This window comes from Alligator sinensis, unplaced genomic scaffold (genome assembly GCF_000455745.1).
Source record: "Alligator sinensis unplaced genomic scaffold, ASM45574v1 scaffold219_1, whole genome shotgun sequence".
NCBI classification, from domain to species: Eukaryota; Metazoa; Chordata; order Crocodylia; family Alligatoridae; genus Alligator; species Alligator sinensis.
This window is the reverse complement of record NW_005841866.1, coordinates 3,407,367-3,426,878: the sequence shown is the minus strand read 5'-3', so window position 1 is coordinate 3,426,878 and position 19,512 is coordinate 3,407,367.

The following is a 19,512-nucleotide window of genomic DNA, read 5'->3' as shown; positions in this document are numbered from 1 at the left end:
AAAAAAATATGGAAATGCTCTATAAATGGGTGGGTTCAACCAGTGGTTCAAGTTAAAGTCCAGGCCATGTCGTCCTTATTTCCCAGCTCAACAAAAGCAAGGTGTGCAGAAGAGCTGCATTCAGCTCCTGACCACACATCTCATCCTTAAGAGGTGGATGGTGCTCCCAGCCTCCAAAAAAAGCCCTGTCATTAGCTTAATTGGGGTTGCAAGCATTCAGGTCTCAGGATATGATTCTAAGTCAAAGAACAAATGTGCTCCAAGGGGACAAGGATGCCATCCATCCCACTCAAAAGGAGTGGTATTAGGGTCTGGGAGCTCCAGAAGCCAGAGGGAAGATATTAATATGTATTAACAGACTGAACCCCTTTAGATATGCTTAGGCAAAACACTTAAAAAGAGACATTTAAGTATTTTATCTGAGGCACAGTGTAAAATATTAATTTAATGTAAATTGTCTTAGACTTATTAGAGAAACTATAATCCATACTACTGAAAACAACCTTGTGCTTCCATTAACTATAGAGTGGGGGAAAAATACAGCATCATACTTACTATATTTAATTCATAGTGGGAATGATGAAAGTTTGTCTTAGCTATTTACTATTTTGCAGTTTCTCTTTCCAGAACTGCTGTACTTTATCAGTGGCTATCCCCCTTGTTTGGGGCCCGATCTTGAACTACCAAAGTGAAAGCAGTGCAAGACTGGCACTTGCTTATAGTCTCCACTAAAAGAGAAGCAAGCAAAATCCACAATGGGCTTACAGATCCAATATTGCCAGAATTTAGTCACAGAAGTAGCTTAAAATGAACTTTAGTGTGTAAGTACAGTATATAGCCTAGTCCACAGTTTAGAGTGTACATGCAGTGCAGTCTTTAATAAATAAATGCGAGCATACTTCATAAACACCTTCTCACTTTCTAAAATTGGTATTTTGTCTTTTACTTCTTGTATTTTCAAGTTGGGACTTTAACTCTTCCCCTGATGGCCCGCGAGTGCCAGGAGCTGCACGTGCACCGCGCAGAGCCCTGCATGATAGAGGTGAGCCGGCCTGGCTGCACTTCTTCCCACCACGTGCAGCACTGGCCAGAGCCATGTGCTACTGGGCGGCGGCACCTGTGCAGGCCATGAGTGCCCCAAATGCCCACCACCTGTTGCTGCTGTCACTGACAGTGGGGGCTGTGCACTATGGGGGGAATGTATAGGGGGTCCCTACACCCCTCTCACCCTTTCTCACCCCCACAACCTACCCATCTGATTTCTGCGCTCCTGCCACCCCCTTGGGAGCAGGATCCATGCTGCCACCATCCCCAGACCCATGCTCTGTGCTCCCACCCAGGTGCTGCTCTCCCCCACCCCAACCCTGCCGTTTCCCTGCCTGGTGCCTGGAGTGAGTGGGACACCAGGGAATCTGAACAGGTCCCCCGGTGACTGCAGCAATGGCAGCAGCCGCACACAGAAGTTGTGTGCTGGCTAGGCTGGGCTTTTACACCCATGAGGGTGGAAGCAAGGCACGCAGGCTGGGTAGAGTACATTTAGTTGGTGAGCACCCACAGACTGGATAAAATTGCCTGGTGGGCCATATTTTGCCCACCCCTGGTCTAGCTGGATCTTAAGCTAAGGATGGTAATTCCACCACCTCTCTGGGTAACCTGTTCCTGTACTTTACTACCCTTCTAGTGAGAAAGTTCTTCCTAATAACTAACATAAACTTCCCCTGCTGCAACTTGAGACCATTGCTCCTTGTTCTGTCATCTGCCACCACTGAGAACAGTCTAGCTTAGGGGTTGTCAACTGGGGGTACACGTACCCCCAGGGATACTTAGAAAGGCTGTAGGGGGTACATGCAGGTGGGCAGGCGGACAGGGACGGAGCGCGCCCCAAGGTGCAGCAGCAGCATCTCCCCCAATTGAGGCCCCTCACTGTGGGGGCCTCAATCTGCCCCCCCCTTAAAAACTAGAAAAAAATAAAGGGGTACATAAGCTGAAACTTTGAGGCAAAAGGGGTACACTTGTTAAAAAAGGTTGAAAACCCCTGGTCTAACTCCATCTTCTTTGGAACCTCCCTTCAGGTAGTTGAAGGTTGCTATCAAATCCCCTCTATGTCTTCTCTTCTCCAGACTAAGTAAGCCCAGTTTCCTCAGGGTCTTCAGAAGTCATGTGCCCCAGCCCCCTCACCATTTTCACTGCCCTCCGCTGGACTCTCTCTAATTTGTCTACATCCTTTGTGGGGGCCTAGAACTAGACAAAGTACTCCAGATGTGGCTTGACCAATGCTGAATAAAATCACAGAATCAGAAAAATGCGGGTTGGAAGGGACCTCAGGAGGTCATCTCTCCCAACCCCCGGATCAAAGCAGGACCATCTCCAACTACATCATTCCAGCCAGGACTTCATCTACCCAAGCCTTAAAAACCTCCAGGATGGAGATTCCACCACCTCTCTAGGTAACTTGTTTCAGTGTTTCTCCTCCCTCTTAGTGAGTATGTTTTTCCTAATATCCAACCTAAACCTATGGCAACTTAAGACTATTGCTCCTTGCTCTGTCATTTGCCACCACTGAGAACAGTCTAGCTACAACTTCTTTGGCAGACTAAATAAGTCCAGTTGCCTCAGCCTCTCGTCATAAGTCATGTGCCCCAACCCCTGAACCATTTTTGTTGCCCTCCACTGGACTCTCTCCAACTTGTCCACATCCTTTCTATAGTGAGGGGCCCAAAACTTGACACAGTATTCCAGTTGTGGCCTCACCAGTGCAGAACAGAGGGGCATAATTACGTCCCTCGATCTGCTGGCAACACTCCTACTAATGCAGCTCAGTCTGCTGTTAGCTGTTTTGGCAACAAGGGTACACTGCTGGCTCATATTCATCTTACTGTCCATTGTAACCCTCAGGTCTTCTTCTGCAGAGCTCCTGCTTAGTCAGTTTTTTCCCAAGCCTGTAGTGGTATGTGGGATTCTTCTGTCCTATGTGCACGAGTTTGCACTTGTCCTTATTGAGCCTCAGGAGATTTCTAATTTCTCGAAGTCTCTCTGAATCTTAGCCCTACCATCCAGTGCATCTGTTACTCCCCTCCCAGAAATGTCATCTGTTGACCAGCGTTTGCTTGGAGATTTCGCTCTCTGGAGACCTCACTCTTGTGCTTTTCAAAACTAGATTTGCCTTTATATTTTAAAGGAGTATGGAGGAATAAAAGCAACCACAGATCTCAAGCACAGCAAAGAGTGTCCTGCTCACTGTGTCCAGCAGATGGCAATCTGCTTATAGGAGCAAATAGCAAGCATCAGAAGAGTCATATCACACTCCTAAGGTGCAAGAACAGGTGGGCTGACAGGACAGAAACTGGTGCTCAAACTCTTATTTCAAGTCTGTAATATTTAGGTTTTTTTAAGAATGAATTTTCTATTTAGAAAATTGATACATTTGAAAAAGGCATTTAATGGCAAGCAGGACTTGCATAACAACAACAATAAAAGCACCAATTTTAATTAAAAACACTTTGGACAAGATTCTATTTAAACTCCTAGGCATCTCAACGGTACTTAGGCATCCCAGTGCAGAAAACTATTTCCTTTTGTCCACCTACATGGTAATTTTCTAATCACATACCTGATTTTTGGCCTTACATCTGCACTGTGGATAAATAAGCATCTACAAGCACAGACCTGACCATAAGTTTAGTGGGAAAGATGATCAAAGAAGACACTTACATGTTTTTGCTCCAATACAACAGCTGAGTAGTTAAGACACTTGGCCAGCAAGCAGGCGACTAGGGTTCAAGGCCTGGAGACAGGCAGACCTCCCATTAGCAGCAAATGACTCCTTGCCTTCTGCCATGTGGGCTAAACATAGACTCCCTACTCCCTTCCTTGCCATGCAGCAGTGAAAGAGGCAGCCACTGGCCTGGATGGATTGGATTTAAGACTTTGAAAAGGGGGTACATCACACCGTATGTGGTGTACCACCATATAAACACATGTTTCTCCAATTTAAAAGAAACTAGAAGCTTTATTAATGTGCTAGGTGCCCAAGGCTATATTGTTCAGGTTAAGGTCAAAGCTAAAACAAGTTTATTGGAATATGCAGTAATTTGACATATCATATATTATGTATAAAAAAGACACAACCAACTAGGCAAAAAAAATTGAAAGATGATATCTCATTAGTTCTATAGTTATTAGAATGAAATGTACATCTCTTTTCAGATTCATAAAACAAAATCTAGCCTTCTTGAGGACCTTGACAGTGCATCCATTACTTCACTGAAAGTTATTTCCACACCTGAGTTAATGCCCACCTAAGTTAAATGTTTTCACACCTGAGTTGATGTTTTTAGCTAAAGTTAAAAAAAACCCAGTCTGCAGGGCTGTGAAATAGAAGCTGCATTACCAGAAGCAACTAACAAATAACAGAATCACAGAAAAAAGGACAGCTTGATCAGGAACATTAAGACCTTTAAAAGGGAGTGAGGGTCATTAACACATGTGAAATAAACAGTTTAGAAGGAACAAAGTAGATTACAAAGAGCCACGGAGTCAAGTGACTTCCTCACGGCTACCTGAATAGAAATGCTGCAGCCGCCGCTGTCAAGCACTTGGTATTATACTTTGGGTAGACTAGGAATCAAAGAGGGGTGTGACTGCACCACTGCACCCTCCGTAGATTCACCCTGGCTACTGAGGACTGAAGACTGCATGTTAACCACTTGCAGGCTGTGCAGGGCCACAGGCCATATGTGGGCCTCTCACAGGCTACCCTACTTAAGATACTTAAGTAGCATACAAACCCTAATGGGCAAAATGAGATGAGGCACTTTAACTTTAAAATGGTTCAAGGATTACCTTAAATAAGACAGGTACTCTTTTTTACGATATGTGTATCTAAACTTAAACTTATTTTAAAAAAAACTAGACAACTCCATGAACCTCCTTTTGTCCAATGAATGACTCCTATTATTATTACTACTTAACAGTTCAGAGAGGAAGACTACAAGAATTCTTTGGTTCAGGAAAAGTTTTATGCCAGCTATACTGGCATTTTCTAACCACGTCAAGATTTGGAACCATTTTCTGACCTCAGTTTGGCTAGTATAACTCAAAGTAACACTGTTCAATGTTAATGCTGTTGCTCTGAATTTCAATGACATAAGAGAGCAGAATCTGACTTTTGCTCTTCAGGTTTCATAGTTAGTACAAGAGATACTAAAATGAGAACAGGAATGAGTTCTAAAACTCAGCTCCATTCAAGGAAAGTTTTGCCTCAGATAGTGAACTGTTTTCTTTCCAGACCATGAGTATTTAATGCAGACATTCAAGCAAGCCAAACAAAAAAGTACCCTAAAGAATGGAGTTTCCTGCAGATTAACAATGATTTCTAACAAAAGCATTACATCTTGCAAAAACTACTCCCCAGGCACTAAGCAGAAAGGAAGCCAGTCTTGAAACTAAAAGATGTGAAGGGATTCTGAAAAACTTACGACGACTGTTTTGCTGTACAGGTAATTTTGCAAAATTTATGTAAACTTGCAAATTTGCAAATGTATGTAATATTTGAGGTAAGGTGATCTGTCAATGGTTTCATTTAGTTAATTTTTGGTGAAAAATAGATTTGATTCCTAAGACAGTTTGCCTTTTCCAGAACATAAGCTAGAATGCATAAAACCCCAAACTCAACATCAATAGAGGCACAAACTTGTTCTTAAATACCATGTGCAGGCAATTTGGTAAATTAAGTTGGATTCTGCAATTCTTACAAAGTCCTCTGGTTTAGTTTCTAGCTGACATTTAAGACTTAATCATAGGATGTCTTTGTGGGCATTTATAAACATGCTCTGGGAGTGGGGAGAGGAGGAAGGGGAGGGCACTTTAGAGGAGCTCCAGGAACTAAGTAAAGCACCCAGAGCATCTTGTGTATTAGTGTCCCCGTGCTTAAAAATGGTGGTGGCGGTGCTTTAAAGCTTATCTGACAAGCTTTAGTTAAAGTGCCCCTCATTTTTAAGTGCGGGGACACATGAGATGCTAGAGTCTGCTGGAGTGTGGCAATTATCATATTCCAGGAGACTCGATTAATTGAAACTGCTCCGACGCACTGTAATTACAGCACGTCAGAGCAGCCTCACTGTTCGTGTAGAGGCACCCTGTGTTTCTAAACCTCTCAAGTTCTGCTGTTTGTATTACTGTTTTTTTAAGCAGTTTTTTTTTCTGAAAATGCTTCCATGTTTTGAGGCTTTAGAAGTGGTTTACTTAAATATAATTAAAAAAAGATTCTAAGAAAAAGGTGAAGCAGACTCATTTGTTGCTGCTTCCCCTTCCTTTCCTTTTGCAGTTTGTTCAGTTCCAATCTGCTTATCATACATATTGGTCCATTTTTACATATTCTTGCCAAGCCATCAAAATAGGAAACTTCCTTTCCCAGCTGCTGTTGCTGCTCCTGTTTTAATAAAAGGAAAAATGAAGTGGGAACAAGAGTCAGTGCACATTTTACAATAACCTATATCATTAGTATATACAGTATAACACATATTATACACATACATGTAACATATGTAATTAGTATATGCAGTAACTAATATCTAATATCTTCTTTATCATAGTAAATCAAGGAACATTATATATAATATATATATACTACTAATCTACAACTACTTTGCTTTCTTGGATTCTGCACACAACCACGTGTCATAGTTGGTAACAAACTTTATAAATATATACATTTACAGATAAAACAAGACAGAGAATTACTAGCCACTGATTTATTGAGTAGAGGACACTCATGGGCAGATCTAGGATTTTGAAAAGTGGGGTACAGATGGTGTGGTGCATCATCACATATAACAACACATTGTTCTCCAGTTAAAGAGAGACGAGGATCTTTACTAATAATTACATTATAAAATACCCTTATGGAACAAGTCTCTATTCTACATTTATTAAAATAGGAATTGATAACCTTCCCATAGAATCTTTGAAATGTTCTACACAGCTTAATAAAGAAACTTACCACAACTATAGAAGACTACAGGATGATTCAACAAAAGCCTGGGGAAAGTAGAGCATTCTCCGTTAATTCTACACATACCTACTACATCCCTAAGTTCATTTATTGTTTAGTGTCACCTAACTCCTCAAATGTTTCTCTGTTGGTTCATACCTTCTGTTTCTACTGATAGGGGATCTGGCTGAATATGACTCTCCAGAACACAATAAGACAAATGTACAGAGGTTTGGGGGGGTGAATTTTGCAGCATGCACATTACATACTCCCTTTATAATTAGTCTAAGTTCATATGATTAGTCTACTGCCCAAGGCATTTCCCTCGTTTATGTACAATGGGCAAGTCAGTCCAGTCTCTGGGAACTGTCATGAATATGAGGGGTTACATCTGTCCTTGGAGGTCTGATATGAGCTGGTGCACCTCCTAGCTGACTTCCTCTGTGGGCAGCACCCTCACTTCCCTTCTCCTGGATCCCATGCAGGGGCTGTTCCCTTCTGAGTCTTGTCCAAGACCCAGACCAGATGTTTCAAGCACCAGACCATTTTCCTGCCAAAGATGGATGTCTTAGGTTTCGCGCTATTAACCAAGGTATTACAGAGAAACAATCAGAATAGTGATGTAAGCCCATTCCATGTCTAAAGAAGCCTATTTGTTTGAGTCCCAATTTATCAGGATGCTTAAAGAGACACTTAGTTTAACCACGTGATTTCTATGGGACTACTCACCTGTTCTGAATTAGGCATGTGGCACTCAAAGGGGACAGTCATCAACTTAACCCCTTTGCTAGGTGAGTAGGTCATATAATCCATTTCATAAACCTATACAGCCCCATCTTCAAACTAGTTAGGTGATTTTTCCCTGCTACTCCTCACTCCTCTGCCAGCTATAGATTTTAGGACTAAAACTTTGCTTTCTATGAAATACTTGGGAAACTTTCTGAATGGCTAATTGCACAAGCTTATGGAAAAAGTGAGCTCTGTTTATTTCTTTATATCTAAAAGGACAAGTCACTTCTTGAAAGACAGGATTACAAAACCCAAAGTGCCCTGGACTCTAGAATCTAAACCAGATATTTCCTTCAGCATCTGGGGTCACATGCCTTACTAATCGAGTAGAGCTTATTCCCTGGGCTGCCCTACTTTACTTTTAAAGTGGATTTTAATAGCATAATACAAACATGGTGGACATGACAGGGTGCTTAGCATGCCTGTCACTTTACAAGGAGAAAAGGTTTTAGAAGCAGCTCAGGAAGCCATCAGGGAAGACACCTGACTGGAACGGGGCTGGGCTTGAAGTATATATAAGCCCAGGGCCTGAAGGAGGCAGGCAGTCTCATCCAGGTAGCAGACAGGAAAGGAGCTCCTGAGCAGGCCACTTAGAGAGTAACTCTGGTTTGCACCAAGTACATCTGTGGGTCTACAGCTTTAGGGCTGGGAGTTCAGCCTTAGGGCTGGCAGAATAGGCAGCATGCAGCCTGAGGGCTCAGGAGCATCTGGAAGGGACTAAGGAGTGGTAAGGAAGTCCCAGAAGGCCCAGGTGAAGAGGGACCAAAGGGCCCAGAGAGAACAGATGGCCAAGGTGCCCATAGGTTTCACTGGCCTAGGAGTGCAGCCGAGGCTGAGAAAGGGCCGCAGCCGAGGCTGAGAAAGGGCCACAGCCAGAGACTGGTGGGGCTGGAGAGCTCATGGGCCTCTGCTGGTCTAGAAGTGGGACTAAGGTCTACTCTAAGGAGAAGGACCGAAGGCCAGGAAGGCCACAACCAGAGATCGAGGAGGCCAGAGTGCCCATAGTCCAGAGAGGGGCTGATATAAGAATGAACAAAGCCAGAAGCCCATAGGGGCAGTTATGAGTTGATTGGTATGTGAGACATCTGCAAAGCAGGGGCATGGATACTGGGGAAGACAGAGCCCATGTAATTAGCCCTAAAGGCAATGAGCATGGACACCTGTGTTCATGAGTGTAAAATCAGCTTGGGGAGCCCTGGGGCAGTCTCTCTTTTCGTAAAAGATAAATATATCAAGGCATGGCAGGAAAGGAGAAGGAGAGATTGCCCAAAGAAAGTGAAGTTGATAAGCACTGACGGGCTGCCAGGGGGCATCATGGCCACCCCAGGAGTGGGACCCTGTTACAGTGGAGTTCTATCTGGGATCAGTTCAATCTGCAAAATTCTTTTACCTTCTAAACACCAAACTAAACCATTCATTCTTCAGTCTGTTTCATTAAAACAGGGCTCCTTCCAAGAGTGTCAAAGGCCTAAGCAAAACTGCCTGTACACATGACTATTTGGGGGGCATTCAATATACTGTACAGTAAATATACAAGGCATCTATCATTATTATTTAGGTCATCAGAACTGAAAATACTGGAGAATTATTGTTTACTTCTTTTTGTCTCCTGATAAAATTAAAGAAGAAAAACTGCACATTTTCTGTCTTTGATGGCATCTGAAGGGATCTATTATCAAAGTGTAGACAGCAACAAAACACATTCAGAAATGATGACCGATTCCATTGGCAGCTGAATGGTATCAGTCCTTCTCGGTCCTGTGTAAAGCTCCCTCCTTCCCTAAAATGCATTCTCATTCATAGTGAAATGTAGCAAAGAGTAGCAGAAGAGTAGCACTGCTCTACAGGACAGGTATCTCCACTTACCTGAGAGCAGGTGAATTCATTCTCTTGTCCTGGACATAGTTTATATTCTTCATATCTTTTCAGTTCAGTTTTTAGCTCCATAATCCCTTTCTGCAAAGCCTCCTTGTCCTTCCTTGACTGCAAAATGAACTGGTCATACTCATTCCAGATTCTCTTTTCCTTTTTGCAATTTGGACATTCTGGAACGTTGCGTATTTCAGATGACAGTGCTTCTGATGCCATCTTTGAAGAAAACAAATCCAACCTTGATTTGTTTTCCAGTTTAATCTCATTTATACTATCAAAAGGCACAACTAGACTGTTCAAGGTCCCCCTGAGGGTATCTACTGTAGTCTGTTGTTATTTTGCCCTTATCCACAACACTAATAGACTGGATGGTTGCTGAACTTTTCTCAAGTGGCTTCTCCAGCTGAGGCAGGTTGATTTTCTGCTCCCAGATATCTCTGGAAACATCTAGTTTTAATGCACTGTCCTTGCAGCTTTTATCCATCGATCTGGAGAGGTTACCGAGACTAAAGTGAATAGGAGGAAAGGAAGTCTGCAGCTGTGGGACCCATTTTTACTGGTATTACTTTTAAAAAAAAATTATTATTATGTCAACTGTACTACATCTAAAAAAACCAAAATGGCACGATTGTTTTAAGATATCATCAAAAAACAGTGAAACATAAATATGATCCAGAAGAACTGAATTCTAGATGTTCCATCTGAAACTGCATCTCAACTAACCCAAAAGTAGTACTTACCACTTATCCATCTCCATACATTTCACAGAACAAAGTAAAGCATTCTTCTTCTCCTTTTACAATTAAGGATACTGAGGCACAGGAATGTTAATTTACTTTCTCAAATTTACACACCAAGTTAAGAGCTGAAACCCAGTCACATTATTCAAGACCATCTCAACTGCTTGTAAACCTCAACCTCTTAGGCACTTTTGAAAATACCTCTCCATCTCTCTCTACTCTCCTATCAGTGCTCTGTTGACTGGACCACCCAGCCCCCAGCAAGTCATTGGGAATTTTACACAAAAAGAACTGAACAAGGGTGTCAGGATTTGCAATGTACAGAATAATCTACACGATACTAGTACCGTCTTCCATAGGACACTTATCGCCTCAGAAATCTCATTTGAATAATTGCTTATCATGGGCAGATCTAGAATTTTGAAAAGGGGGGTGGTAGGTGGCAATGTGCATCATCCTATAATACAATGCATATTTTTCTCCAATTAAAAAAAAAAGTAGACTCTTTTTTCTAATATGCTAGGGGCCTGGGGCTATATTAGTCAGTTTATGATCCAAGGAAAAACAAATATAACTGAGTCTGTGGGAAGCTGACTGCCAGCTCCAAGGTGGGGCAGGTACCTGGTGCTATGGGAAGGGGGATACAGCTGTTACCACCCTGCACACAGAACTGCTCCCTGAACCCTCACACAAGTCCCCCACACACTTCAGCATGGCCCCAAAGTGCTGTCCTTGGTGCATTGTCGTTGTCACCTCTAATGCCTCCTGGCTCCACTCTGTCCCGCATTATCCCATATCCCCATGATCAACCCTACCTACTCATACCCCAAACCCAGCAGACCCTAACGCCCTTTCACACACTGCTGAGTCCTACCCTGCCCTCTCACTATCCCCAAGAATCCACTGCACCCTGCAAACACTTGTCATCTTCAGGCCCCAGTCCCCCTGCCTTCTCATCACCCCCCTCACACCTCACTGAGCCTTCCCTTGCCCCTCTGAGCATTCAGAACTCATTGGAGCCCTTCACATCTCCCAGGCCCCCCTCACCCACAAGCCCTCTTGTTCCCAACTCCTCTCACCCCTACAGACACCCCACTCAGCCTCATACCCCACACCCCCATATTGCCCCAGCCCTTCCTCGCCCTACACCCTTCTACCCCACAGATGGCCCTCCCCACAAAAGCCCCTTGATACCTGTGATCTCCCCCATCCAAACCCTCTTGGCTCTTGGAAACCCCTTCCCCTCAAAACTCCTCCCAAACTATTCCCCACCCTTCATGGCCGCCAACCATGAGACAGGGTGGTAACTGTCCCCCACACTGCTCATCCCTTACTCACAGCAGGTCTATAGCTGGTCTCTACTGCCCTCCACCATCAACAAAGAGTTGAGTGGAAAAGGATTGCTTCAGCCATTGGCAGCACCTTAACCCAAGATACCTATCCCTCTCATCCACCCATGCCGTTTTATGTTGTCCTGGTTTCAGCACTGGTTCAACTTCCACAGCCTCCAAAGCTACAATGAATAACCCAGTCACTGCAGTAACTCACCTCTTCCCCTCACCTTCGCAACTCTCTCCTGCCTCTGACTGCCACTGCACAGCTCAGCCAACTTTTAGCTCTGCCCCTCCCTTTCCTGTCTGATTTTTTGTGGGTTTGAATCCCCTCCAAACAAAGCCACTCAGTATTGTTTCCTTGGTAACAGCACACCACAACTGAACATGCCGGAGGTAGGGAAGTGAGCAGAGAAACATTAGTAGATAAGAGACAATTGTAGAAGAAAAGCTTGGTGATTAGAAGATCGAGCATTGTTAACACCTAAGAAGTGAAGAGATTAGCAAAAATCAAGTAGATAATACTGAGCCATGAAGTCAATTAACTCTCTCAGCTCCACATGCACAGAAAAGGGGATGTCCCTGCTTGGTAGTTTGTTTTAAAATTTCAGTGGAGCAGGAATCAAAGAGGGGGAAGAGGGGTTGACTGCACCCCAACCCCCACCTCCCTGGATCTACCCCTGTTCCCTATAGTTCACTTGTAGTTATAAAATCCTACTAAAATGTATTGTATTCCAAGCTTTTAAAAATGGTGCCCTGTTCTTAATCGCTTTGCATGTTGTGTAAACATGTATACCTATTCATAGTCACGAAAATTAATATTTTCTGCGTCAGAACACCTTAACCTCCCTGGACATCACTAACCTCAGGGAAGCTGTTCTCAGGCAGCAAAATCTGAAACACCAGTTTGAACAGGATATTGAGGAACAAGAAATCATACACAGACTGGACTGTGTTAAGTGTGGTTTAAACAGAGACTATGGATTCTCATCCCATTATCTGAGTTGGCTTTCATGAGGCCTTTGTTCCACTGGGTTCTTTATTTGTTTGTTGCTTCTAACATTGTCCTTCTTCACCCTCCTTCTCCCTCCTCTTCTTCCACCTTTTGTATTCAAATCACTCACTCCACTGCAAACACTGCTCTATGCTTGTCCGTTCACAGCATCTGATGAAGTGAACTTGGGTACACAAAAGCTTGTGCTCTCTTTATATATTTATTTAATTAGTCTATAAGGTGCATATCTACCCAGCCAGTTTCCATATAGTACAGTCTCTATATTATATCTGCCCCTAAGTATCTCTGCCAATATTTTACATTTTACAGTCTAATTTTTTAGCTTCTCTTCTCATCTAGTTGCCCTGTCAAAGGAAATTAAGTTAGTTTAACATGATTTCTTCCTCATAAGTCCACATTGGCTGCTAGGAGTTACCTCTTCCTCTTGTAGCTATTAGCATATTGATTGTTTTATAATTTGCTCCAGTAATTTATTTATTAGATTTATATGCCTCACTTCCCTCTGAAATGCTTACAATACAAGACAAAATAACTTATAAAATAAAATAAAGATACCTAAGGTATATAATAGGGGTGGGCAAAATGGTGGAGCCCCAGCCAGCAGCTGCTGCCTTGCCTGTGTGGTTCCGAGCTGGTCTCCATAGAGCCCCCAGGAGTGCTGGGGCCATGACAATGAAGGGCTGTGACAGTGTGGTGCTGCAGAACCAAGGGCTTTGCCCCGGCCCCACACTGTCATGGTCCTGCTGTTCCTGGGGTCTCCATGGTAACCGTCCAGGCGCCTTGTGGGCAGGGTCCATGGCTGGGGCAGGGATCTACTCTGGAGCCAGAATCTTGGGGTGGTGACAGTGCAGGGTTGTGATCTGCTCCCTGCATGCCCCTGTCCATGGAACCAGCACCCATTGTAGGGGCATGCAGGCAGTAGATCACAGCTCTGCCTCAGCCCCATGCTGTCACCTCCCCAAGATCCCAGGGTCTCTCCAGCCCTGCCTGCCCATCCTGCTCCCTGCCATGCACCCTGCCTATGTGGGTCCCCCTGGGCAATGGGTACAGGGTGGATGGGCTGGGGTGCCAGGGCAGCAGGGCTGGCCCTGGCGGTGGCAGCCAGAAGGAACTTCTGGGAAATAGAGTTTACCACAGGCCCAGTCTGGCTCGTGGGCTGGCTTTTGCCCACCCCAAAACAAACTCCCCAGAAAATGTCCCACCTTAACTTTGTTTGTAAAGTGCAAGCTGAAATAAAAAGGTTTTTACATTTCTGCAAGATGTGCTGGCTTGGGCTCTGCCAGGATACAAGGGGGAGGGAGTTCCAAAGCAGAGGACCTACTACTGAGAATGACTTTCCATTAGAGGTCCAATACTGAATCAGCACTGATATAAAGAAAATTGGCTGTATCGGAAATTGGTTTGATGTGGCTGATAATGTGGCCAATAAACAGCCCATGCACGTGCGCAGCCACAGTGCAGCACATAGGCAGTGAGGGGCACAGCCTGGCAGCTTGGAGAGCTGTGTGCAACTGGTAAGTCTGTTGTGGTGGACGGGGAGGGAGGGAAGAAAGAGGCATGGGGGGGCAGAACAAGGCCCCCGCAGTCAGGGAGTGGGGCTGGGGCAGGCAGTGCCCAGCCGGGACACGGTACAGGACAGAGCCGCAGCTTGTCTGGGGAGCATAGGTGGAGCTCCTGTTGCCGCACGCACCCTGAGATGGCATGGAGTGGGGGGAGAAGAGTGTGCTGCCAGATCTGCACGGGGCAGGGCAGGCTGCTGCTGTGGGCTGGGACTGGGCCTGTGCTGGGCTGTTCCTGGCAGGGGGGCTGGGCCAGGTTACACTCAGGGTGGGTGGTGGCAGTGCTGGGAGGGGGAGATGTGGGGGCTATGGTGAATTTTGGGGTGGCTGCAGCCCCACCCCTGTAGCCCCCTCTCAGCGCTGCTGCTGCCCACCCTGAGTGCAGCCTAGCACAGACCCAGCCCACAACTGCAGCCCACCCCATCCTGCGCAGATCCAGGGTGGCACATCCCCCCCCCATGCCCTCCTGGAGTGCACATAATGGTGGGAGCCACTCCACCCTCCCTGTGCCCCCCAGACAAGCTGCAGCTTCATCCTGTGCCTGGGCAGCGCCTAACCCAGCCCCAGCTCCACTCCCTTCCTCAACATGGGGGCCTTGATCTGCCCCCCCATGTCCCTAACCTCCCCACTCCCTTTCCACCACAACACACTTACCAGCTGCATGCAGCTGTCCATGCTGTACTGGAAATCGGATCGGTATCAGCTAATATGCCTCTTTTAAAAAATCGGCTATCAGTACTGGCCCCAAAAAACTCTGTTGGTGCACCCCTACCTTCCATGTGTTTTTGCTGAGTAAACTTGGTACACAGATGATACTTGTAGGAGGTTGCTCACAGCTGACTTTAGGGATCATAATCTATACTCCTAGGTATTGCAGTCAGACTGATGTTGCATGAAAGATGCTCCTAAACAACAGGAACTGACTACTGACATAAGGAACACTGAAAATAAATAAATAGTAAATACTGTCAAAAGCACAAAGTAAACAAATTGGGGGAAAAAAGGGAAAAATGCCTTTTCCCCCTCATGTCTATTATAAGCTGCTTATAAGAATAGCGGGTTAAAAGTAATCAAATAGGAGTGAGATTTGAAGTTGACACTGGCCCTTTAAGAAGTATAAACAAGACAAGGAAAAAGAAAAGGAAAAAACTGGCTGCCAAAATTCTAACCTTAGCTAAAATAGGCCATCTACATAAAAAGGGAGGAAACAGCATGTTTTATAGCTTCTTCCAAATCAATAGATAAAAGGAATAAAACAGCAGGAAAAACTCTTTATATAGTTTAATATGTTTAAAGGGCAGGTAATTAGGGAAACACTAGGGTTCCATAATGGAAGAGGAGAGACCACACAACTAAAAAAAAATAAAAGAAGAATATGAACATTTAGCTTCTGTGTTTTTACCACTTTCAAACTGTCTTAAAAATGACATATCTGATTCAGCTTTCAGTTGTACTGTTGAGGAATAACTTCATTCAAGACCAACTCTGTACCCATATTAATTCAGTATAAACAAAGTGTAAAACTTTGGACTGCATTCTTAGGTACCAGAAGCAAAAGAAGGCCAATTCATCAGTCTGAATTCAATGATAACCAGTTTAATGGCAAAACTATTTTGGTTTTACCTTTCTTGCACTCGTATTCTCAAATATTCCATGTTTCTTTCTAGGATTCTTTTGCAATGGAAGGGCACAGAATGTCTTCAGTTGAAAACAGAAATAGTAGAAGATCAAAAAAGTTTTTCATCAGATTAATACAAAACTGAAATGAAATCACAATTTACATTATTCAGAGACATGACCCTCTTCCTCTGTAATCAGAAAAAGACTCTTGATAAAACACTTCCAGTTCTGAGTTGAAACACAGAAATCTGAACCTCTATGTTAGAAAGTTAGCCACATTACAGAGACTGAGCAACACTAGAAGTCCTAACACATTCATCAGGAAGGTACATTGATAACATCTCACACCTTTCACTATGGAATCAGTGAGATCAAACTAAATACATGTAATGTACAGCTACTGTTTCTGTATATGTTGTCACTGTGTTATCAATATAATCAAATACTATACTAATATCATTGCACTGTATCAGTGTTTTTCAATTTAGCAAGCCAGTGTTAGAGAAACTTAACTGACACAAGATGTAAACCATTCACCACAGTGAAAAATATGCAACCCCATTCCCGACCCTCACCAAGCCTGCAATTTAAAGGAACAAGATAACTGTGGTGGGCCAGTAAGGGGCGCTCCTGCGCTGAGACACTCAACTCACTGCACCCGACCACCTTCCAGGCTCTGAGTGCCTCCCTGGGGGCGCCTCACATCTGGCCGACCCCCTTCCTGGAGCACACCTGCTAACCTGGGGTAAAAACTGCCACCACCCAAGGATGGGCTTGATTCTGGCTCTGTGCACCCTGGGTAACACGGGCCTAGCAGCCCTCAAGGGTACTTGACTCACTTCAAGTGCTTGGGGTGCTTCCCTCAGTCAGAAGCACAAGTAGTGGTCTCCCTTAGTCAGCTGAACCAAGGGGACTCCAAGGCATAATCTAGACCCAGTCCCAACAAGTCTCCCACACCAGGTACAAAGAAGAACTTTATTGGTTACAAGGGGTAGGGTTGGAATAGGGTACAGGGTACAGCAATATCAGAAAAATCCCATAAAGCAAACTGGCATGGTTTGGTAGCCTTTGATCACGCATCTGAGTTACTGCAAGCTATGTATCTGGTTAGATCTCAGGTAGCTTACTCACAAGTATCATTCAGAGGCAGGTGGAGATTCCCTCTGGAGGCAGGCAGCTCCTTGATCATGAGTTCTGAGAGAGAGCAAGTTTCAGATGGTCCAGCTCTTCTCTCTCTCTCTGAGTCTTCCTCATGGCTGCTGCCTTCCTCCTCCTGGGCAGTCCTTAACCTATATAGCCCTTATGACCTCATTTACCTGGTCCAACGGAGGCTAGCACCTGTTGGCTGTCAGCCAACCAATTTGAAATGCATCACTAGTTGCTGGGCAGACTGGCAGTTCCTAGCTCCCCAGGGAGCCCAAGCCCCTCACCCAGGTATGTGATGCCAGTCATGTAGGCAGAGGGAGCAGGTTTCCCCCCTCCCTCAGGAATGTATCCAGCTCAGGTTACCTAAAGAGATAGGGTAAGGTATGCACCCTCTGCAGGGCCCATCTTAACCAAATTGTCACAGAGCAGAGTTTTTGGGGAGAAACAGAGGTGGCCTTCTGCCACAATAACAGTATGCTGTTTTGTATGTGTTGTATTCAATTATAACTTAGTATCCTACAAACCTATTACATAAAAAAAAAGTTTATATGTAACAGACTACAAAGGCCTACTGAATACCAGAAACTATATTTGTTGAGTAAATTACCTGAAGAATATTTGCAAAACAACATCTAGTAGAATATTTGTGAATGAATTCAATCAACCCATCTTACCAGCTTCTTTTCTGCAATCATTTATACTACTTTTGCCTTCATAGTTTCACTCCACTTTCCTTCCCTCCTCCAGAAAACAGAACCTCTATTGTACATTTGTTCTTATGTAGAAATGTACACTGAAAACATCTTTCTCAACTTCTTTCCCCTACTTGCTTTCTCTACACTATGGTTCTTCCCCTATATTTTGTCTCTCCCAATATTTTACCCCATTTGTTTAGACATTCCACTCTCTTTTCTTGACCCATTCTATTGATCACTCTACCTACCACTCCCTCTCTTGGCCACTATCACATATATCTATACACTCCACAGATGTCTAATAGGCAAGGGACTTGCTAGCTATGGCCTAGTATAAAAGAGGAGGGGTGGAGTTTGTTCATGAAGTGATGCCCAAATGAGGGACTGATTTTCTCACAGTCTGCTAAGGACGAGGATGCCAGTAGAGGCCTTAGACATGGTCAATCCAATTGCAGACCTAGCATAAGCCTAACTTATGGACAACACAAGTGACTGGTAGGGGGAACATGGGCGGGGGAGGGGGGAGCATGTGCCCTCCTTGAAATTGGCCCCCAACTCGGCACCGCTCAGGATGGGGCAGTTTTTTTGCCGCATGGGCCAGTGGCTTGGGGAGGAAGGGGGAAACACAGAAGTATACAAGTGGATATGGGGTTTTTGGCCTGCCCCCGGGCCTGCCCACAAATTGTGCCCCCCCAGACTCAGGAGGCACCAGTGACCCCGACGGACAGTAAGTGCTTAAGCTCGTGTAGAGCAAAGCGCTCAACACAAAATCAATAAGCAGTAGCATGGGCAAGAAACAACATATTTTAGTTTCAAGGCCACCAGTATTGCTAGGCTAGGTGTGAAAAATTGCTTTTCAAAAAGCACTAATACTAGTTAAGGTAACAGCTGCAGTAACTTGATGTTTTGGGTTTTGTTTTATTTTGTTTTCATTGAGAAGATTTGAATTATGCGTAGCTAGTTAGAAATTGTGGTGCATTCTTGTTAATTGAATATACTAAGGTAGAAATGTATGAACACTTATTGCCCACTTTGGCCATTTTCAAGGGGCAAATGTCAAGCTATGGAAGTGTAACTAATGCAGAAGGCCCCAAAAGCCCGTTTCCGAGACGCCATAGAATTAGCTTTTGTAGACATGATAACTAGCTGGGTCAGCAAAGGAAAGAAAGGAATTAACATGTCCAGCTACTGCCTGAAAGAAGACACTATAAATGAAGGCATTGTAACTGTATTTTAATTTTGTGTTTAAATGGTAATCATTAAGGGAACTGTAGCTGACTTCAATTCTGTGTCTAAAATTATAACCTGCTTACAGGCAGGACCTCTTGCAGTCTTGTCTCTCTAAAGGCTGACCAGCCTTCAACTTTTGCTTTCCTACCAATATACTGCTTTTGGCTCCTGGCTCCACCCTTTGCAATCATGGCTAGTTACTAGGTGACTGATAAATGTGAAGCTCCTTTAAGCATTGCAAGTTGGGGGTCGGTCTCCACTATTCTAACTTGCAGTATTCTTCATTTCTGAATATGCAACTTTCCCATGCGGCAGGGTAAAGCTGACTTGGATTCTTTCTTGCCCACAAGACTCTGAATTGCAGCAGTCTCTTTACTTTTCATGGCACTGAATCATAGAGTTGTGGGGGGAAGCATCAGCAGAGACACCATCACTGCCCATTTGCAGAGACAAGGTAAAAGCACTGCATCGGTTTGCACACTATTCATTTTGTAAGGGCTATGATCTGCAGCCTGGATCCACCT